This window comes from Abrus precatorius, unplaced genomic scaffold (genome assembly GCF_003935025.1).
Source record: "Abrus precatorius isolate BTA unplaced genomic scaffold, Abrus_2018 Scaffold2, whole genome shotgun sequence".
NCBI lineage: Eukaryota > Viridiplantae > Streptophyta > Magnoliopsida > Fabales > Fabaceae > Abrus > Abrus precatorius.
Window position 1 is genome coordinate 17,123,213 of NW_020874362.1, and position 21,828 is coordinate 17,145,040.

At 32.5% G+C, this 21,828-nt stretch overlaps 1 non-coding gene across 1 annotated transcript; it reads right to left on the minus strand.

Moving 5' to 3' along the window:
• Positions 1 to 12,354: 12,354 nt before the first annotated feature.
• Positions 12,355 to 12,461, minus strand: LOC113860263. The gene has a single exon (XR_003503718.1). It is a non-coding gene; the product is annotated as a small nucleolar RNA R71 (small nucleolar RNA).
• Positions 12,462 to 21,828: the final 9,367 nt, after the last annotated feature.

Genomic DNA, 21,828 nt, shown 5'->3' on the forward strand with positions numbered 1-21,828 from the left:
ATCTTAAAGTAATTATACGAATAAAATATAATTTTTAGTTTCAATAATAAATTGTCTATTATCTGTAACTTACACAAATGTTATTTGTTATCTGCTAATCATTTAGTCTGAGTATAAGTCTTTGTTATTATGAAAAGATAGGAAATCTGAGTTTTGATAGATGAAAAATATTATATCTTAGATAAACTATTTAAAAAGACTGATTATTTTGTTCAAGTGTTTTAGTACCATCTAACGGATAATGCAAGTACATATAGGATAACTTACCATCTAATAAATGATGAAAGATTGACCGTATACAAAATAATTTAAAGATTGTTAAAGCAATTAATAATAGATAACAGACTATTTGCTTAGTCATGCAAATTCTCAAATTATCAATATAAAAAATATCATAGAAGTTAACCAAAAAAGATGAAGTACACATTAAGAAAAACAAAGATATGATTATGTAAAAAAGACAAAAGAGGTTCTATGTATTTTTCTCTAATTATAACGTCAAAAAGTAAATCAAGTCAAGAACATAAGAAGTACCCTAGTATAGGTAATACAAAAAGCAGGTGTTAAACACGTCAAGAAAATCACAAAAAGTTATTTGATGCATCTAATGGACAAAGTGGTTGTACTTAAAGAATATATTTTGCTAAACTTTATGAAGAGAAAACACATTTACAGAAAAAGATAAACACTTAAGAGTATGTTTGTTTTCTTTTTTTAAATCAGAAAACTGATTTTTTTAAAAGGAAACCAAATATGTTTTAGTGTTTTGTATTTTGTTAAAGAGGTATTTAAAAGAATACTTAGGGTTGAATAGCTTTGAAGGTTGGAGTTTATACACTTAAGTTATAAGGTATAATTCGTAACTTTGATTAACAATAAAATTCGTGATTGTCTCAAAGATTGGACATAGTCATTGAATTTGAGGGTGAATAAGTGTAAACAATTGTGATTTTCTTCCAACCCTATCCATCATACATTTAAATATTTTTAAATAAGAAAAAGAGAAACATTTTAAGAAAACAAAATTTACCTCCCCTTTTTTTTCCTACTTTTTTTCAAATTGGTTAACCCTAAAAAACTTCCACTATATATTGATTTAATTGAAAAACAATGATTTAGGGTTTATACCTCTTATAGTTGTTGCATATATAACTTTTCCAACCAACTTTGATCAATGCTCATGGATAGCCCTTAATTGTGATTATACAACCACAAAAATTACAAAAAAAAAAAAAGTTTCAAAGCATGAAACAATTATTTTGCAGTGAAAAATCCAAGTTTTAAAAATTAGGACATCGTAAATAGGTAAAAATACATGTACTCAATTACAACATTATTTTGTCCTTCGTGATAAAATCTATATTATCATTTAATGTATCATTTCATTAATTTATTGTTTTTTAATACCACTTAACAAAAAAGATTAATATAAATGACAATGATTTTAAGACTAATGCTATATTTAAAAAAAAAAAAGTGTATAATTTTAGAGACAAAAGTGACTATTTATTTAAAAATTAGTTTAAAATATCTACTACCTTGTATTTTTTTCATAACATAGATTTTGTCCAGGATATTTAGATTTACGCTAGTCAATCATTTATCTTTCCATAGTGAATGATGACTTAAAATTAATATCCAACCTTTCAAAATTAAGTGAAGACAAATACTTATTAATAGTATGGCTAGACAATTTACGAGACTTGTCTGAATTTTAAAGACTTGAAACAACTAAAATCAAAATTGGGTGGATGAAATCGGATAAAAGAGAATATAAATTAATAATTTGAATTGAGTTCATTCGCGTGGGGTGCAGGTTGGTTAAATTCAATCCAACAATACTCGCCTCGCCTAAGGATGCATATACAAGAGAAGATTTTTTTTTAAAAAACCATAATCCCTTCACTTCTTATACCTAATCTCATATCCAACCACCCTCTCTCTCTACATCTTTCCTCTACTCTTTTTCCTTTCTAGAATGCCCCTCGCTAGTTGCTACCTTAATACCTATTTTTCCTTTCATTGGTCCATGTTATCTATTGCACTGCACCGCAATTCTTCGCCTCTAATTGCACTTCTTCTCTGTTTTCTGCATTACAATGCATTTGTTCTCATGTATTAATCGAGACAATAGAGATGTGTGAAAGAAGGAAAAAAAAGAAAAAGAATAAGAAGAAAAAAAAAGGTTAAGAAAGAGGAAAAAAGCATAACCCTTAGTAGGGGTGAACGATGGTTTTAATTACAAGTTATTGGTGATCAAGGTCTTTAAATATGATCAATCTGTCACCCAAATAATTCAAGATTATAGTCGAACAAAAGTAAATTTAAATTTTTACCCAATAATTACCTTTAAATTGAGTGACTTCAGTTTGATTTCAACATAAAAACAGCTCTATTTAATAGTATTTTAACAATGTTACTTTTTTAGTTGATAAAATTATTTCAAAGTGAAAAATGATTAAGTAAGAAAGTGATATTTTATTTTATTTTAATTTCGTTAAATTATTTTTAAATATAATTAATTTAAAATTAGTAATAAATTATATATATATATATATATATATATATTCACTTTAACTTTTTATTTGACAGGCTGAATAAAAAGTGAGAGAATAAAAAATTAAATTTAAATTGAAGAAAAATAGGAAAATGTAAAACTTTTACTTCCAATATTTCTTTCAACCAAATAAAAAATACATTATTATCTGCATTTTTTTTTTTGTGTGTGTTTCTTTTTATTCAAACCAAACGGATAAGAACTAAATTGCTTGCAAATATGTGATAAAATCAATATAAAAAGAAGGGGGAGTGTCCGAAAAGGAATATTTCTAGAAGGTCAATCCTAAAAGAATCTTGGAAAGAGAAAATGAAAGAGAAGTGTGGGGTACAGTCAATATTCAATAATGGGTTGCTTTGGGACAAGTGGATCATTTCGACGGTAGGCAAAGGGCGCACGTTGGACATGCCTCACTATCACAGTAAACGGTGACAGCCTACAACTACTTATCTTTTCTTTTCTTTTTTTAACAGCTGTGTTAAAATATTATAAATAATTCATTTTCTAAAAATTATCAAAATTATTTATACATATATACTATATAGAAGCATTTCATAAAATATGTTCAAATTTTCTGAATGTATACTTTTAAATACACATTTTAAAAAATATATGTTTTTACTAAATATTTCGTTTTCATGTCCTTGTATTATTTAATTTTATATTTTCTATTTCTATGAAATTATTTTTATTTTAATTTTTCATATAAAATAATAAAAATAAAACATAAAGCTTAAAATAAATTAAATTTAATAAAAGAGAAAATGAAAATATTTTTTTAAAGTCAAAAAGTAAATTAAAGAACATATTTAATTTTAATAGTTAGATTTTTTTTTCATATTTTTAGAATTATACAAATATTTTATAAATTAATAAATATTTTTATGAAAATTATATTAAAAAATATATGAAAATCATAAAAAAAAATTATTGTTACTTTCGTAAGTAATATCCGAATAATGGGGTTTAATATTTCTCTTATTTTATTATATGCATAACTTGCTATTATCAGTACAACAAATCGTACGTGACTATAAGTATAATTCTAATGATTTAAATATTCTATACAATTACATATTATGTTAAATTATCATTTTTATTACTAGTTATATATTTAAAAAATTGCTTATACACAAAATAATATTTATTATTTTAATTTTATTATCTATATATAATATTAAAGTATTTTTATTATTTTATCTATATGGCTTTTGTTCTTTTGTATTTTTAACTTTTTATATTTCGATGGTAACTTGTTTTTTAATTTTTTGAACTGATAGCAATAAAAGCATAATAATTTTTAGTTAAATAAAAAAATACTTAGTTAATTATGCACATGTGTGTGTGTATATATATATATAACAATTAATTTATTATTGTTCTTTTACATATTTATAAATTTATCCCTTACAGTCAGTAATAAAAATAATAATTATTTATTTAAGTATATATACTTTACTTTAATATCTTTTATGAAATTCAAACTATAAAAAATTATTGAAATTATTAATTTTTAAAATAAAATTTACCAGTGTAAATTTTAATATTTTAAAATTTTTTATACCAAATTACTAATGTAGTTCTTTAAACATTAAAAGACATAATTTATACTAATTTACTAGAATGAATATTGAATATTATTTGTTCATTTATTTGAAATTATATACTTTTTATTTTAAATTAATAGAAATTTTTTTTAGAATATTAAATAAATATTTTAATATTTATTTTCTTAAATTATTATCATTTAATATTAAAATTGTACTAAACTAAAAAAAAATATTTCTTAATTACAAATAATTAATAATATAAAATAATATTAAATCCGATGGCCTCGGGCGGCTTGGCATTATGCTACATTATCAGAGGAGGCCAATAAAGAGAGACACCGTCTCAATATTAATGATCATTCATATTTTCGTGTGTGCCACATAGTAATACGTCAGTCAACTTTCTGTTTATTATACTAAATAAAAAAATTAATTTTATTACTGTTTGTCTAACCATATATAATGAAAAATTAATAAATAATACAATTTTAATAAAATTATAATATTAATAGTATTAATTTGTTAGATCAATTAAATTTTAATAAATATTATTATATATAAATTTTTATTGTATATTCTTAAGTCACGTTAAAAGTTAATATTAAAATGATACAATGTGTTTTTTATTTTATTTTGATTAGGTTTGGTAACTTTTTTTTGTTTATTTTAATCTAAAATTTTATTTTTTATTTTAATTTTCTCTTTTACCTTTCTTTTATTTTTACTTTTTATTTTAAATTGAGTTTTAGATTTATTTTATTTTATTTTAATCTTTATAATAACTAAAAAAAATATTTTTCCTTTTTCTCCCGTCTTATGTCACGAAAATTATTTTATTGTTTTTAGACTTTTTTTTATCAAAATTTAATCATTATAAACTCAAGTACAATTGAGTAGATATATTAAATTAAAAAAATAATTATTCAAATAAATTAATTATAATAATAATTTAAATAATGATCAATTATATGAAAATAGTTTGAGCCAATTATCATCTCATTTAGAATTGTTCAATATCGGTCTTAATATTTGGTGGATAAAATTTAGTAGTTTAATAGACTAGAATTTATTAGCTAAAGTTGAATTTATCTAATGGATAAATTTTTTTTAGAAATAAAAAATAAATATATAAAATTATTATAAAAAAAATAAAATTTTTAAAATTTATTTAATCAAATCTACCTGATGACTATAGAAGCTTTTAACAAACTTTAAGACAACATTTATTTTTTTACAGATATTATGAATAAAAATCAAAATTCACTAAAGAAATTTGGAAGAAAGATTGATCCTTTCTTCTTGCAGCAGATGGAAAGATAAGCGTGTGTTTGTGCGGAATCAAAAGGACTTCTCAAGACATCTTGTGAGATGGAGATGGAGTTAGCGACGTTATACAAACATGCTCTCAAGCATAAGTGCTTATGGGATATGTTCCTAGAGAACGCAACCGTTATTGAATTATGGGAATTTATTTGTCCGTGGTATGAGAGACTTTTTTTTGGTTAATAAATTAGAGACTTTTAGCACGAGAGGAATTGTTATAAGGTAAATGGGCCTTGAGCATTGTTGGCCTAAGTCAATAGATTATTCATCGACAATAGTTGATCCCCAACTTTCAACAAACCTCTTACACTATATGATGGGCATTGCAGCTGAAAGAACAATAGAATAGAGATTTTCAACCGAGAGAGAAGACTCGAGAGCCTATTTCTAGGATCGTTATGTATTATTTCATATAATAGGCATATGCATTTACACATACACTGGACCAGTAAAATATTGTGCAATGCTATATTAATCCACGACTTTGTTTAATAATTTTATTTAATCCTTTCATACACTGAAGAGTAATTTAAGGTATATTAATCCACGACTTATTCATCATTTTTTAAAATAAAATAAAATTACATAGAGTTTTAATAATAAAAAAAATAAACATCCGAATAAGGACAATTATAATAGCAATAGATATACTCACTTTATAAGTATATCTACGATCTAAAATACTTATATTTATTCTAATTACTTATAAGTAATTACCAAGCTGTAAGATATAACTAAAATATAGGCAATGATCCATTACAATAATTTAAAATTTCTAATATTTTAGATAAAATAATTTTTCTAATTTATACAATATTGTACATGATAATGAATTATACGTAACAAAATTTTATTAAATTTACAGAATTCAATGCATTAACACAATTAAGCGCTACAATTTTCTATGAAACTTTACTACGTATAAACTTATCCTATGTAATATTGCATATGTTAGAAAACTCTTGAATAAAATTTATGTAGAATCATAGTTCATTTCTATTATAATAATCACTATTGAGTGTAAACAAGATGAATTCAAGATTATTAAATAAATTTTTTATATAAAAAACTTTTCAATACTACTATACTAGATGGTCATGAAATAATCCACATGTTAAATGAATATTTGTGTGTTATAATGTGATTGAATATGTGTTGACGTGTCATTTGATGAAAATGAATACTATGATGTGATTGGGAATATAAACAATTATGTGTGGAAATGGCACAAAAAATATGAGTGCGATTGTGATTGTGATTGTGAAATGTTGAAAACTATGAATAGTTATAGCGATATACTGAGGGTGTAGAAGATGAGAGCGGTAAAAATACCTCGGGGAAGAGAGGGTGGTGGTAACACCAACAGTGAGTGTGGGTGCACCATAGGCCACACACTCTCCTCTTGACTCGGCCTCTGACTAACATATTTGCTAAGTGACCCGTGATTGCACACGTATCTATGAGGTGGGGGCTAACTGCCGACAATCCATGGTGTAAAACTGAGTAAGTCCTTGAGGTTGAAAGCATAAGGAAAACTGTGATCATAGTGCCACAGTGAGCGTGGTAAAACGTGTAGTGAGCACACATGTATGCTTGTATGTGAAATGATTGAAGGTGCAGTGAGCGCACCCGTATGTGAAATGTTTGAAAGTACTAATTTGTGTTTATTCAATGCATGATTTGAATTATGTTAGAAATGCGTGGAATGTGGAAGGTGAGTCTCTATGCTTGTGTGTTTGTGATAGTGTAGAGTACTCACCCTTGCATTTATTTTTCAGGTGACCAAGATGATCAGCACTTGACTCAGTGAATGGGAGGGATGAAACTGCTATAGGACTTAGAAAATTATTTTTGAAAAAATTGTGATGTATTTAAATTAGTCCCGTAGCATTTGTTTTGATGCAAATTTGTAACCTTCCCTTGTTTTGAAATACTTTATGGAAATCATTTGAATGAAATTATTATTATCATTTATTGTGAAATTGATTCATTTGGAAAATATTTGAAAATTAAATTAAGGTGTTACAATTTTGGCATCAGAGCAATTCATCCAAACCAGACTGGGGTATTAGGGCTGAATCGTCCAAGCTATGTGTTGATGTGTTTTGTTTGCCTAAATTATAAATGTTGTTATTGATCTAACGTGTTAGAATGTAGTTTGTTGAATTATTTGCTAGACTATGGTTAGAATGGTTGGTAGAGGTAGAGGAGCAGGGATCACCAATGACATTCTAGAGTAGATGACCCAAGTTCTAGAAGCCTTGGTGCATAACCAAGGTGGAGAACCAGCTGAGTATAGGGGAATATCTGCCTTCACTAGGCACAATCCTCTGAAGTTTGAGGGCAAGTTTGACCCTGAAGGAGTGCAGAGGTAGGTGGCAGACGTAGAGAAGATCTTCCATGCAATGGAGTGTAGGGAGAAGCACAAGGTAACCTAAGCCACATACATGCTATGTGGAGAGACAGAAGAATGATAGAGGTTTACCAGTTAGACTTTGTCACAAGAGGGTGGCTATATTCAATAGGAAGCATTCAAGGCGAGCTTACTAGGGAATTACTTTCCTTGGGACTTGAAGATGTAGAAGGCTCGAGAGTTCTTTGAGCTGAAGCAAAGGAGTATGATTGTGAGGGAATGTGCTACAAAGTTTCAAGAATTGATGAAGTACTGGCCTCACTATCAGCATGAGGATGGGAAGGAAGACTTGTGTGCTCAGTTTGATCATGGGTTGAGGCCAGAAATCTGAGTTGCAGTCAGTGTGTTCTAGCTAACTGACTTGCTCACTCTGGTGAGCAAGTGCAGAATTTTTGAAGCGAATTCAAAGGACAAGACTATGGACACTAGGGGAAGTGGTCCAATGAGGCAGGACAAAAGACCCTCTAGGTTTTTGAAGGGGCCATATTCGAGCCATTCTCAGTCCATAGGGACTTTATCTTAGGAGAGGAGCAGTGGGAGTGGCTCAGGTTTAGGCTCTTTTAGAGGGTCAATTTGGTGCTTCAGGTGTGGAGGACTACACATGTTGAGAGATTGCCCACAACCAAGGACCAACTGTGGTAACTGCGGAAAGTTATGGCACACTGCCAATGTGTGCTGGGAAACTCCTAAGAAGAGCGACAATGCGAGCACGAATCAGAGACTTGAGTCGAGAGGAGGCACAAGGCCAAGTACGGGACCAAAGCCGAGCATTTTTGGAAGGGTGTTTACCATGAGGAGAGCAAAAGCTTCATAGTTTGAGGAGTTGATTCGAGGTAAATGTGTTATAAAGGACAAATTGTTGGATGTTTTGTTTGACTCGGGTGCTACGCACTCTTTTATTTCTGTGGATTGTCTAAAGTGTTTGGGTCTGTCTGTGATAGAATTGTCGTGCAATATTGTGGTGACTACTCCTATGGGTAAATCGGTCGTAACCTCTTAGGTATGTCTAGGGTGTTCCGTGATAGTGCACAGTAGGGACTTTGAGGTTGACCTAATCTGTTTGTCTCTCTCCAAATTAGATGTGACTTTTTGGGGATGCATTGGTTAGCTGCCAACCATGTTTTGCTAGGTTGCAGAGAGAAGACCTTGATTTTTGGTGCGTCAACTTTGAGAATTCCTAGGCTTTTGAGTCAAGGTGCGTAGGAGAACACGGTGAATGTTAAGGCCTTTATGGTCATGTTCTCAATAAAAGCCAAAAGAGGAGTGGAGCTTAAGTATATCCCAGTGGTGAGGGACTTCTTGGAAGTTTTCCCTAAAGATGTCTCAGAGTTGCTGCTTGAGAGGGAGATAGAGTTCACGATTGACCTTATTTCGAGAGCAAGCCCAATTTTTGTGACACCATATAAGATGTCACCGGTAGAGTTAGCGGAGGTTAAGAAGCAAATGGAGGATTTGTTACAAAAGCGGTTGGTAAAACCAAGTGTGTCACCATGGGGAGTACTAGTGCTTTTCGTGAAGAAGAAAGATAGGAGTATGAGGATGTGTGTGGACTATAGGGAGTTAAATAAATTAACAATAAAGAACAAGTACCCTTTTCCCAGAATTGAAGATTTGATGGATCAGTTGAGGGGAGTCGCAGTCTTTTCGAAGATTGACTTGAGATAGGGGTACCATTAGATTAGGGTGAAGGATGAGGATGTACCTAATACGGCTTTCAGGACGCATTATGGTCACTACGAGTACTTGGTAATGCCGTTTGGAGTGACCAATGCGCTTGTTGTGTTCATAGACTCCATGAACATAATCTTCCACGAGTTTTTGCATAAGTTTGTGGTGGTGTTCATTAATGACATCCTGATTTATTTGAAGACTCAGGAAGAGCACACCGAGCACTTAAGGATTATTTTGCAAATTTTAAGGGAGCGATAGTTGTATGCAAAATTCTCCAAGTGTAAATTCTGGTTGTCCCAGATTCAGTTTTTGGGGCATGTGGTGTCGAAGGATAGAATCATGGTAGATCCTGCGAAAGTGAAAGTGGTAGCCCGATGGTCGAGACCAACAAATATGACGAAGATCTGTAGTTTTCTAGGACTGGCGAGCTATTATAAGAAATTCATTGAAAGATTTTCTAAAATAGCTTTACCCTTGACGAAGTTGACCTGTAAGGGGAAGGAGTTTAAGTGGAGCAAAGGATGTGAAACTAGTTTCTTAGAGCTGAAGGGGAAGTTAACCTCAGCACCTATGTTAGTTCTGCCTGACCCAGAGCGGAAGTTTGATGTATATTGTGATATGTCTGGGCATAGACTCGAGTGCATTTTGATTCAAGACAGGTGGGTGATTGCCGACGTCTCAAGGCAATTGCGTCCCCATGAAGTCAACTACTCGACGCATGACTTGGAGTTAGCCACGGTGGTTTTTGCTTTTAAGGTGTGGAGACACTACCTTTATGGAGCAAGATTTGAAGTGTTCAGTGACCACAGGAGTTTGAAATACCTATTTGATCAGAGGGAGTTGAACATGTGGCAAAGGAGATGGATGAAATTCCTCAACGACTATGACTTCACATTGTCTTATGACTTCACATTGTCTTACCATCCTGGCAAGGCAAATGTGGTGGTTGACGCATTAAGCAGGAAGTCATTGCACATGGCGGCAATGATGGTGAAAGAGATGGAGTTGATTGAGGAGTTTTGGGACATGAATCTGGCTATGGAGGTGATAAGTCTGTAATTAGGGCCTTTTTTACATACCATATATTCATATTTAACCTTTATTTTATTTGGAGTTTACACTAATTTTTATATTAATTGTGTAGTTTGGTATAAAGAGGCTACAAATAGATTTTGGGCCCAAATTGATGGAAGAATAAAGCTTCGCAGCAGTCAACACACTCAGACCCTTTCAATAAGCACGAGGGTGCTTCAAGCCTATGTACGGTCATGCTAGGCCTTGCACGACCGTGCTTATCTGCGGGAAGCCCAATTATGAAGAGTTTATAGGATTTTTAAACCCTATAAAAAGATAGACCTGAGGCATCCCGCGTGGACACCGTTTTGACATCTTGTCTTTGGCTTTTCGATACACCTCTCATCTCATCTCTCTTGCACGGGATCTTTGACATACTCTTGGTAGGACTTGGAGCTTCGAGTGATCGTACTTGAAGACCGAGAACTCATCTCACACTCTAGTTTGCTATTTCTTTTTATTATGGCTTTGTTTATGATTGTTTTAGCTATTTCTTTTAACATGAATAACTAAGTTCATAACCAGGGCTATGAGAACTATTGTTCATAAATTTGTGGGGTTTTGATGTTTGAATCTAAATTTAATTTCCATTATGTGATTAGATTTTATCCTATTGCGCTTCTTTCTTAATCCTAATTAATTATATCGTCAGGTAACCGTACATCGGTTAAAATGAGACAAAGGATTAGGTGGATCAAACCAATCTTTTTCTTTCAATTGTTATTAAATTAACAAGTTTATAGGTTTCTTCAGCGTTTTTAAATTGATATCTTGCATGACCATTGGGTATTAACAGTATTCGTATTCATAATTGGTAATCACAAGAAAATTGGATTTAGAGTTAAACAAAAAAATAACATAAAGGATTGAATGAGAAAACCCATACGCCCTAAGTTTCTCTCCGTTAAGTTTAACTAAGATGTGCATTGTATTCCTTGCTCTTAGTTTTATAATTTTTTTTATAAATTCTTGTTTTAATTAATCTCGTATCTTTGAAACTCAAATAATTGAATTAAGAAATTCTTAGTAATTGAAAATCAATCTTTGTGGAACGATATTTTGGGAACTTAATTTAAAAACCCTTTATTACTTTTCGATGGGTACACTTGCCCTCCGAACAAATTTTTGGCGCTGTTGTCGGGGATTGCTTTTTCAATATTAAGAAAATCTCAAATTTAATTGATTTGAGCAATTTGTGTTTTGCTTTATTTTAATTTTGTTTTGTTTATTATTAAATTTTTTATTTTTTTATATTTTATAATTTTCGTTTTTATTTTATTTTAATTTTTTCATTTTATAATTTTATTCTTTCTAGTGTATACTCACTTGTTTTAAGTGCTCTACAACTTATTTATTTGATCCGAAGATTGAGAGAACAAAGCGTAGACAAAGAAAGGAAGTAAGAGAGCAAAGAATGACATAGGGAAGAAGATCAGTTCAAGAATACATGACATCCACTGCTAAAGACATTACTGGAAGCATCACAGTCCCTAATGTGGAGGCCAACAATTTTGAATTGAAACTAACAATTTGAAGGCATGCCTAATGAAGATCTCAATCTCAATCTGACAAAGTTCCTACGATTGACTGATACTATTAAATACAATGAAGTCTCCAATGATGCCATTTGACTCCATATTTTCCCATTCTAGGTATTTAAAAAGGTGAATGCTTGGTTCACCTCACTCCCAGCCAACTCCATCACAACTTCGGAGGATCTCACTCAACAATTCTTGAGAAAATACTTTCCTCCATCAAGATTCTTAAAACTCATGACGGAGATATGTTGCTTCCAACAATTTGAAGCAGAATCCTTATTTAAGGCATGAGAGTGATTTGGAGAGCTTTTGAGAAGGTGTCCTCATCATGATTTTTCGATATGGAGACATGTACAAATATTTTACAGTGGCCTGTCAATTACCACCAGGACTATAATTGATGCTGCAGCAGAAGGGTCCTTCATAAGAAAAGATCCAGATGATGCATACAAGCTAATAAATGAGATGACATTTGCTAGCAGCTAGTGGCACACCGCTAACTCTTATGACATTAAGAGAAAAGAGACTATCCCAATCTACCAGGAACAGAGAAGTAGTCCACTAATGAACCGAATGGCAGCCCTTGGAAAACACCTAGAATCTTTAATAAAGGCTCAAGACCAACTTGTAAGAGCTCCTGCAAGCCCAAAATTTAAGCAAGAGGAGGCAAATTTTATGGGCAATCACAACTCAGGATGGCGGGGTAATCCTCTTAACTTTTGGGGGAATGGCTTTGGAAGCCAAAATTCATGTGTTTATCGCCCTCCCCATATACAAAATCAAGGAGCAAGACCAGAGGAGAAAGAAGCCCCTAGATCTCAGTCCGACTTTCAAGAACAAAATTACTCTGATAAGAGGATGACAGAGCTTGAATCTAAGTTGGACCAACTGATGTAAAGAAATTTGTCGCGAATCCTCATCAAAATATAAACAGAAAATAATGTAATACAGGGTGCTAACCTAGGTCGACTCCAACGATAATGGTTGAGAATATGCATTAAACATGTTAGAAACATTAATTACAAAAGCAATTAATTAAGGGGGGTTTGTGTAGTTCCAAGGTTGAAATTAAGAACAAGAAGCAGAATTATAAAGTTCAATCAATAAAAAGTAGTAATCCCTGGTTCATTCATATGAACTCTATCCTCATTCCTCTCAAAATTTTAATACTCTTCTTTTCCTCCCAGAATTAGGTTAATTTAACAAGCAAAAATCAACCTTATGTTTTCATATGAATTAAGCAATCCAATAAACTCCAATATCTCATTCCTTGATTACGCAATCTTACAATTAAATAAGAATTAAGCAATTCAAATTTAGAATTTCATTAAAACAAATTAGGGTTCATTACGCAATGCTCCCCTCATTCACTCATTAATTCAATTCTAGAGATTAGAAAGAAGAAATTCATGAAAGGAAAGGAATTATATTAACATTCAAAACCCAGGAATTCAAGAGTCTAAATGAATTCTCTAGGGATTACAAAAGAGTTTAGCCCTCCATGAGGATGGGTCTTACAATTATCAAATGAAAATAGAAGGAAATTACCAACATCAATGCAAGAATTAAAGAAAGCTAGGAAGAAAATGGAAATCAAACCCTAGATTTGGTCCATGGCTGTCACCCAAGGATGACCTAAGCTCTGCAAGCGTTCCTAAATTAATAAGAAATCTTAAGGTATCAAAAAGTTGCTTACCTAATTTCTAAAATCCTATTTATAGTGCAATAGTCGTCGCCCATAGTAACTACTATGGTTTCATAGTGGCTACGTGCAGGTGTCCCTTGCTATTGACCCTCTCTCGAGTGTTCACTTTGAACTCATAGTGGTTACGCGCAAGACTGGGTGAAATTGGCTTTCTCTGGAGTGTCCAATTTGGGTTCATAGTAGCTAAGCGCAAGTCTGGGTGATTTTTGGCCTTCTCTATAATGTCTACTATGGACTCAAAGTGGCTACGCACAACACCTCTTCAAATTGGAGTCTCTGTAGTGTCTACTATAGAATCAAAGTGATCACTTTGGTTTACCCTCTGGATCTAGCTTGTTGTAGTGTCCACTATGGAATCCAAAGTGGTTACTTTCAACTTAAAATTTCTCAAAGGCTAGAAATCCATGAAATAAGCCTAAAAATTCTTGCACAATTATTCAAATGATCAAAAGTACAAATTATATCTACGTAAATCAATGTAAATTAAGTAAAAATTAAGAAACCTATGATATTTGACTAAAATGATGTTTCTATGCTATTTACACTCCCTAAGTCTACTTTTCCTATTAAAGAGCACTAAAAAGACAAGTAAAAATCCAATAAAATGTGGATTCATCACCCATATGTTGAGAAAATTGATAAGAAGTTCGCAGAGGTCAAATATGAAATACAGGCCAAATCTTATAAGATGAGTGCATAATTGGAGTAAATTACGAACCTTTTGGGTCAAAGAGTGATGAGAACACTACCATCTCAGCCTGGACCTAATTCAAGGGAGCAATGCAATGCCATCACCTTTAGAAGTGGAAAGAAATTATAAGGATCGCAGAATAGAAGCACATACATGGCTGATTTTACAGGCACACCTATGCTTATTGATGAGCACGCCCCTACTGCAATAGAAACACGACCGTGCTTATACCAGCATGCCCTTGCTCCCTCTAACATGCCCTTGCTTCTTGATAATGCACGACCATGCATCGATGCACACACTCATGAACACAATTTCAGCACTACCATGCTTATTAACGAGGAAGCCCATGCTTCTTTCCCAGATGCGAAGAAAGAAGAAACAAAGGGCATACTAGTTGCGTTAAAACCAATGATTTTGTTCGCACACCTGTGACCGCACACGTTGTATCGGTGAGGCGGGAGCTAATCGGCGACCATCTATGGTATGAAACTAAGTAAGTCCCTGAAGTTGAGAGTATCAGGAAAACTGTGATCACAATGCCATAGTGAGCGTGGTAAAGGTGTAGTGAACACACGTGTATGCTTGTATGTGGAATGATTGAAGGTGCATTGAGCGCACCTGTATGTGAAATGTTTGAAAGTACTAATTTGTGTTTGTTAAATGCATGATTTGAATTATTTTAGAAATGCGTGGAATGTGCAAGGTGAGTCTCTATGCTTCTGTGTTTGAGATAGTGTAGAGTACTCACTCTTATATTTATTTTTCATGTGACCAAGATGATCAGTACCAAACTTAATGAATGGAAGGGATGAAACTGCTATAGGACTTAAGAAATTATTTTTGAAAAAATTGCGATGCATTTAAATTAGTTATGTAGTGTTTATTTTGATGCAAATTTATAACTCTCCCTTATTTTAAAATACTTTATGAAAATTATTTGAATGAAATTATTATTATCATTTATTGGGAAATTGATTCACTTGGAAAATATTTGGAAATTAAATTAAGGTGTTACAAGTGAGACACGTTGAGATTAAGTTTTTGGGGCTCAAAATCTGCAAATTAAATTAAATTATGAACAAAATAAAATTGAGTAAAAATAAATTAAGAAATATCAATTCACAAAATAGTAAATGTGTATAACTCTAATTATCACGGTATCTAAAGATTTTAATATGAATTTGAACGTTTATCCAATTCAATTATTAATTCAATCAAATAACTTAATTGAACTAGATCATGGATTAAATCAAATTATCATTTAACCTAATTTGAATTAATTATTAAATTAGAATATCAATCGAATACTAATTTGAATCCTAACAGAAGAAAAGTTAATCACGATCGCAATACACAAATCTGAGGTTAAAGGAAAATGGAACAAACTCGGAGCAATTTGGTCCAAAACTCAAATTAGAATTACAGTGTTTGAATTCCACGGATTGAATAGAAGGTTTAGCCTTCCATCAAAGCACTGTAACGCCTTAGTTTAAATTTTCTAAATAAGTAAATTTTTGCAACAAATGGGAGTAAATCAAATTTCATTTAATTAATTCCCATTCATAGTTCAATAAAGTATTTCAAAAAAAGGAAGGGTTACAAGTTTGCATCAAATAAGTGCTACAGGACCAAAATAATTACATCAAATTTCAAAAATCAATTTCCTAAATCTTATAACAATTTCATCCCTCCTGTTCACTGAGTCCGGTACTGATCGTCTTGGTCGCCTGAAAAATAAACGTAAGGGTGAATACTCTACATTATCAAACACACACATAAGCATAGAGATTCACCTGGCATACTTCAACACATTTCCAACATAATTCATATCATTCCTCAGCAAACACAAAGCAATAATTTAAGTATTACATTCTCATTCATACACAAGTGCGCTCATTTCACCATCAAGCAATTCACACGCACACACACATGTGCGCTCACTGCACGTTAGCCACGCTCACTGTGACATTGTGATCATAGGTTTTTGATGCCGTCAACCTCAAGGACTTACTCAGTTCATACCATGGATGGTCGCCGAATAGCTCCTGCTCCACAGATACAACATGTGCGATACTAAGCCCCCCAAGCAAAGATGTAGTCAAAGGCTGAGTCAGGAGGAAAGTGTGTGGCCTGTGGTGCATCTGCACTCACTGTTGGTGTCACCAACACTCTCTCTTCCCCAAGTTATTTCTCCCTATCTTCCACCTCCCAGTGTATCGCTGAACCATTCATAGTTTTCCAACATATTCCAACACAATCGTAACATGCCGTTAACACATTATTTTCACCCATTTTATATTATTCGATATCAATCAATGACATGTAACCATATACAATCCTCTACATTTTCAATCACACCATAATTTTCATTCTTACACATGGCACGGGTGCCCACATTCAATTACATTGCTTTCAAACACCCAATTTCCATCAAAATCTTATCACAGTCAAGCCATTTCATCACACACGTCCAATATTCATTTCATCATGGTCAATCAAGAATCTTCTCTCAAAACACGCCTATTCCTACATTCTATCTCAATCACATTGCAACCTATGGCAAATAAAGGGTTCAAAACAAAAATAAGATAGGGTAGAGTCCCCCTTTACTTCAGATTGAAGACCCACAATACAAACCGAATATGGAAACGTGCCCTACACAAATTTTGTCCTAAATACATGGAAGAATTCTATGAGAAACCAAAGAGAATTGAGAAAACAGAGAAGAGGGACGAAATTGAAACCCTAGTCATCAAAAGTTACCTTCAAACGCACCAAACATGATTCCAACCTTCAATCATACACCCAAACGACTTTGGAGACAATTTAAACAGTAAAATAGGGTTGATGGTTGAGAGAATCGAAGGCATTTCAAAGAGAGGAATGAGAAATGAATTTCTCAAACCCTAAACCCCTCAAATACCTCGTTGGTCGTGATATTTTCGCTACAGTGAAACATCTCTCACTGCATCGAGGTTGCCACGCTGCAACAACACCCCTTCTCGCTAAAGCGAAAATATTAGAGGAAACTACACTCTGATTTCTTCAAAATATTGCTACATCGAGATACCTCTCGCTACAGTGAGAACGCAACAAAGGCACGCCTTTTGCCCAGGACCTTCTCGCTACAACGAGAATACTCCTGTAGTACACACCCTACCTATTTCCAATCAGTTCAGCATATCCAATCTCAATGCACCGTCAACATTCACACTCATACTCATATTCACATATTCATACACATCCATGTCATTACATATATTCACATCATCATATACATCAAATACACATTTGAATAGAACTCCACAATTTATATTAATATATAAAATATTATTACAAAATTCGGGGCGTTACAAGCACTTAACCCACGTAAGAATGAGAAGAGAACAAGAGAATTCGAGAGAAAGTAAAAACAAGGATTCTTATTTTGACCAAATCTCAAAAGCTTAAAGTGTCTGTACCCACCCTAATTCAAAACCTTATTAGTCTATTTATAGGTTTTGATTAAGGTAATTTAAGTGGCCAAAATTTGGACCTCAATAATATCTAAAAGTCCAAATACAATTATTAAATAACAAGGGTTCAAATGGAATCCCACAACAACATTAAGCAAATTTGACTCAGCTTCAAAAAGTTATAAAAAATAAAAAAAAACCTCCAAATCCAGCTATCCATATATGCATTTTAAAGCTCAAGATGTGTAGAATCCAATGCACTTAGAATCAGTGATCAATTGGACTTTTATAACCTTATTTCCTCTCATTCCTAGCTCATTAATCCTCTTTTGTGCCTAATTGGTTTTAATTGGATCATTTTATGATGTTTGAATTTTATTTGGGCTTTATTTAATTTTTCCAGTATTTGTCAAATTCTGATACTGTTTTGGTTTCTGGACCATATCTCGAGTTGTAGAACTCATTTCATTGTGATTCTTGATTTGTAGGAAAGCTTAGAGAAAGGCGCACAATTCTCATGAGAGGTCAGAAACCAATTCTGATGATAAGAAGCTGAAACTGAGTCTGGAAAAAGTCAGAACGCTGCAGTCATGGTTTCTGACCTTGGTGCAGTATTTGGGTCATATCTCAGTCCACAGATGTCCGTTTAAGCCCATTCCAGTTGTGTTTTGAAGCTAACATCTAGGGCTACAATTTCTCTTCAGATCACAAATTGAAACGGACAGATATTCATAGCCAAATATGCCACACAATATCTTCTCAGATTCAGCATGGATGTTGAGAAGCAATTACAAGCATAATTTTCCCTCCAGAATTCGAATTTGACCAAATCAGGATTCCAAAGACAGCTATTGAGTAGAGGATTAATGTAATTGAATAATTATTAATTAGGATTTATGTTTTGACCCTTAGGAGCCTATATTTAAATTAGGGCAGCAGGTTACAACGGGGGACGTTAGGTTAGATTACGTATATGTTTTAGGATTTTTGCTTTCTTCTTCTTTTTCTCTTTCGTTTTTACTTTTCGTTTTCCTCCATTAATGGAGGCTTAGATTTCCATCTAATTCAAGGATTAAAATAGACGTGACACTCTTGAGGATTGATCTCACATTGGCATAAATTCAATAACAATTTCAGTTTCATCTATTCCTTATTTCCTCCTTTTGCTAATTATATTTTCGAATTGAAGTTGTTCGTTTGGATTGATGATTATGCATCTGGTTGATTACATATTATTCGATTGATGTATGTAATTGAGTTTTAAGGAACATGAATTGGATTTTCAGGTTTGAAAACTACGATTAACGACATCGGTAAATTAAATTAACACAATTCAATTAAGTTATAAAGTTTTCTGAATTTTAATTATGTGCTAATCGAATGTATGAAGGTTTTCATGTGAATGCTGAGTTCGAATTGAGGTTTCATTGGGATTCATTGTTAATTACTGAATTGTTTGTTGATGTACTCTCTTAAAAATCCAGTGATAGAGTAGTCATTTTTTTCTTCTTAATTCTTGGATTGGAATTTCAAGTTTTGTTCACTCTTCATTCTAATTATAATTAAGTGCGTTTTTGGTTTCTCTTATAAACAAACCCCCCGTTTTATATACTCTCTAAATAGATTAATTTGACCTTGTGATTCTTTGAGAAACGACCCTAGTTGCTTACCTTGTACTATAGTAATTAGGTTTATTTTGACCCGTGTGCGACCACGTGTCAAATTTTGGCGCCGTTGCCGAGGATGATGATGTTATTTGATTATGAAATTTTGTGTTATGTGATTGCATTGCATATTCTGTGTTGCGTTTTACATCTAATTAGGATTATACATAATTAGCATTTTTTATCGAATTAGGATTCTGGATAATTAAAACTTTTCCTTTAACATAATTGTGTCTCTGCATTTTGTTTTGGTAGCTTTTGAATAACATAGTAGATAGTCATCTATCCTTGCTTAGTATTACATCATTCACTTCTCTGTATTCTGTGTTGTGTTTATGCATTTTTGCATTTTGCATTCGTCAAAAATCTACACGGCCGTGTAGATCACTGTCCAAAAATTCTTAAAAAAAAAAAATCACACAAAAATGTACATGGTCATGTATACGGTCGTGTATCTGAACGTGTAGATCTCTATCCAAACTTAAAAGTGACATAACTTTTTGCATATAGCTCCGATTTCTTATTGTAATATATAGTTCATGCACATATAGTTTCTTTACATGTTCAAATCCAAGCAATTTTGTATCAAGCATAGAAAGCAACACATAACGCCTAGATAATGCATCAGCCACTACATTCATTTTACCTTGCTTATGCTTAATAACATAAGGGAATTGTTCTAGGAACTCTACCCACTTAGCATGCCTTTTATTTAATTTCCCTTGACCCCTTAAGATATTTCAATGATTCATGGTCACTATGGATCACAAATTCTTTAGATAAAAGATAATGTTGCCATGTTTGGAGTGACCTAATCAAAGCATAGAGTTCTTTATCATAAGTAGGATACTTCAAGCATGCTCTATTAACCTTTTCACTAAAGTAAGCAATGGGATGTCCCTCTTACGTCAAAACAGCCCCTATCGCAACATTAGATGCATCACACTCCAATTCAAAAGATTTAGCAAAATTAGGGAGTGCAAGTATCGGTGCATGCATAAGCTTATTCTTCAAAGTATTAAAGGCTTCCTGTTGCTCCCTTTCCCATTTAAAACCCACATTTTTCTTAACAACTTCATTTAAGGGTGTGGCAATGGTACTAAAATCTCTCACAAAGCGCTTATAAAAGCTTGCTAACCATGAAAGCTCCTTACTTCACTCACAGTCCTAGGGGTTGGCCAATCTTTAATGGCTTTAACCTTTTCCTCATCCACATGCACACCTTTAGAATTAACAACAAAGCCAAGAAAAATTACATGATCTTTACAAAATGTGCATTTTTCAATGTTTGCATACAATTGTTCATGTCTTAAAACCTCCAACACACACCTCAAATGCAACATATGCTCATCAAAAGATTTGCTGTAAATTAAGATATCATCAAAGTAAACAACAACAAATTTTCCTAAGAAGTTCCTAAGCACATGATTCATTAAACGCATAAAGGTGCTAGGTGCATTAGTCAACCCAAATGGCATAACCAACCATTCATACAAGCCATATTTAGTCTTAAAAGTTGTTTTCCATTCATCCCTTTCCCTTATTCTTATTTGGTGATATTCACTCTTAAGATCAATCTTAGAAAAATAACAAGCACCAAATAATTCATCAAGTAAATAATCCAAACGGGGTATGGGGTGGTTATACTTTACAGTAATATTATTGATGGCACGACAATCAGTACACATCCTCCAACTTCCTCTTTCTTGGGTACCAAAATGACTGGTACAGCACAAGGGCTCAGGCTTTCCTTCACCCATCCTTTTTCTAACAATCCTTCTACATGTTTTTGAATCTCTTGAGTTTCTTGAGGATTGCTCCTGTATGCAGGTCGATTGGGCAAGGTTGCCCCTGGAATCAAGTCAATTTGATGTTCTATCCCTCTAATTGGAGGTATGTTGTGAGACATTTCTTTAGGGAAGACATCTTCAAATTCCTACAAAAGAGAAGAAACACCACTAGGCAAAGTATTATTAGCAAAAGAATTAATATAATCACTATGAGGACTTTCTTTACATAAAAGTAGATAATAGGCCGAGAGGCCAATAACGCTTTTCTCACTTCTTTTTTTTTTTACAAATAAATTTTCTCTCATTTCATGTTGATTTTTTTCTTCACTTCTTTTTTCACTCTCATATTTTTCATTTGGAAGTGTCCTCACTTTTTCTCCTTTCTTTTGAAGTT